Source organism: Periplaneta americana, unplaced genomic scaffold, assembly GCF_040183065.1.
Source record: "Periplaneta americana isolate PAMFEO1 unplaced genomic scaffold, P.americana_PAMFEO1_priV1 scaffold_85, whole genome shotgun sequence".
Taxonomy (NCBI): Eukaryota; Metazoa; Arthropoda; class Insecta; order Blattodea; family Blattidae; genus Periplaneta; species Periplaneta americana.
Window position 1 is genome coordinate 355,806 of NW_027185566.1, and position 2,377 is coordinate 358,182.

Here is a 2,377-nt window from a genome sequence, read left to right on the forward strand (position 1 = left end):
TTTTTCGATAGTAGGTTTAAGTTTTTTAATTTGGTCCTCTAGTTCAGAATACTTTTTTTGGTACAATTCTTTTCTTTGTTCCAGATTTTTTAAATATTCATTATATCCACCTTTTACTTTAACGAGGTTGTAATTTTCTATACTTACAGTATGAGTGGCAACTTTATTAATAAACTCTGTGTCATGCGAGACGAAAAAAACTGTGCCAGAATATTTTTTTAAGAAATTTTCTAAAAATAATATATTTTTCAAATCTAAATGGTTAGTAGGTTCATCCAAAATTAATAAATCTGGTTTTTGTATCAAAACTTCTGCTAATAAGGCTCTTCTGAGTTCTCCACCTGAAAATGTGTTGATGGGACGATGAAAATCTTCCTTTTCTTTGAAACCCAAACCCTCTAAAACTTTTTCTGTTTCGTAGATATAATGAAATCCGCCCTGTCTTTCAAAACGGGAAAGTTGTTCTCCATATTGTTCCAAAATTTCGGGACTTCTGGGATTTTGTTCGAGTTCTTTTTCAATTTTTAACAGCTTTTTATATTCTTTGTCAATGGGGAGTTTTTGGGTTACAAAATCTAACAAAGAAAGTTTGGAATCTGGAAGTTTTTGGGCAATAGATAAAATCAAGCCTTTGGAAGGAAGTTGTACAGTGCCATCATATTCCGTATCTTTTTTTAAAATGATATTGAGAAGAGTTGTTTTTCCACTTCCATTAGGTGCAATTAAACAAGTTCTCTCTTTTTCAAAAAGAGAAAAAGATGCATTATGGAAGAGTTCTTTATGACCGAAATTTTTAGAAAGTTCTTTAATAATCAGCACTATTGCCTCTATTTTTTAGTAATATTGGACTCCTATGTGAAAATGGATTATCTCTTAAGATAGAAGCGCGTTCGGTAGGACTCGAACCTACGACCTTTGGATTCGAAGTCCAAAGCTCTATCCAACTGAGCTACGAACGCAATACACAATAAATATAGTCATAAAAAAAGAGAAATCAAACTCTATGGAAAAAATGAAAAAAACTTGTAAAGTTTCAGAATGTCCGTAAAAATCAGCCAAATGAGGGGTATAAAAAGATGGAAGTTTAGCCTAGGATATTGTTACTTATTGCTACCAAAATAGAGAATTTATAGATAAGATATAATCGTTAGAAAAATACGAGAGTTGGTTTATGAACACCTCATAAGAACATGAAAGCACACAAATTTCCAGAAAGATTTTTCTTAATTAAGAAACACACCCAAGCATTTAAACTGGGACTCTTAAAAAAATAATGAAAAAGGGGTGAGTGACGGGGATCGAACCCGCGACAACCGGAACCACAACCCGGGGCTCTGCCACTGAGCTACACCCACCATAACGAATCTTGTAACGTGCCGGGTAGGGGTCGAACCTACGACCTACAGCTTAGAAGGCTGTTGCTCTATCCAATTGAGCTACCGGCACAACGACATATTAATAATAATCAACATACCATAAAAAAGCAAGTGAAAAACAAATAATTTTTTGCGATTTATCATTGGTATTACGAGAAATAATCGATTTTGACTTACTAAAAAAGAAATCTCCATCTTACAACTAACAAACAAAAATACAAAGCTAAGTGGAGCAATAAAAATCGGGGTGGAGAGACTTGAACTCCCGACCCTTTGTACCCAAAACAAATGCGCTACCAAGCTGCGCTACACCCCGAGATGAACTAATAAAATATAGTGTATTTTATTTTGAAATCAAAATTTTTTGAAATGAGATGGTTAAGATTTAATCTCTTATTCTAAAGAAAGAGTATCTCGTTTTCTAGAAACGCTGGATTTTTGTTCTTTCAATGGAATTAAGTTAGAAAGTATATAAAAAGAACCAACCCTACCTATAAACATAAGACATATAAGGACAATTTTACTTTGGGGAGTGAGCACTGGAGTTAGATTTAATGTAAGTCCGACGGTGGAAAAAGCGGTAACTGTTTCAAATATTAAAGAAAAAATAGGAGCATCCTCGTATAAACTCATAATGAAAATAGCTATGACTAAAATTAACACTCTCAAAAAAAAGATAGCTCCAGCTCTAGCCACCAGACGAGTTGTAAAATTGAATCCCATCAGAGGTTCTTGAGATTGAGTTCTGTGTAAAAGCACTTTTACTAATGCCCAAATTAACACAAAAAGAGTGGTAATTTTCAATCCTCCTCCTGTAGAACTAGGTGCTGTACCAATAAACATCAGGATAACTAAAATCCACATTGTAGATTCTTTGAGGTTGATCATAGAAACAGTTTGGTAACCAGCCGTTCTAGTGGTGACTGATTGAAAAATAGAATTATGAATTTTATCTGCAGTACCAAACCCAGCTAGAACATTATGCTGTTCTATATAGTAAA

The 2,377-nt window shown here is 33.8% G+C and overlaps 4 non-coding genes across 4 annotated transcripts; all 4 read right to left on the reverse strand.

The window, feature by feature from the left end:
- Positions 1-885: 885 nt before the first annotated feature.
- Positions 886-959, reverse strand: TRNAR-UCG (transfer RNA arginine (anticodon UCG)). Its single transcript has one exon. It is a non-coding gene; the product is annotated as a tRNA-Arg (tRNA).
- A 324-nt stretch (positions 960-1,283) lies between these two features.
- On the reverse strand, positions 1,284-1,355 carry TRNAH-GUG (transfer RNA histidin (anticodon GUG)). Its single transcript has one exon. It is a non-coding gene; the product is annotated as a tRNA-His (tRNA).
- A 17-nt stretch (positions 1,356-1,372) lies between these two features.
- Positions 1,373-1,446, reverse strand: TRNAR-UCU (transfer RNA arginine (anticodon UCU)). The gene has a single exon. It is a non-coding gene; the product is annotated as a tRNA-Arg (tRNA).
- Positions 1,447-1,618: 172 nt separating this feature from the next.
- Positions 1,619-1,692, reverse strand: TRNAP-UGG (transfer RNA proline (anticodon UGG)). Its single transcript has one exon. It is a non-coding gene; the product is annotated as a tRNA-Pro (tRNA).
- Between the last annotated feature and the right edge of the window lie 685 nt (positions 1,693-2,377).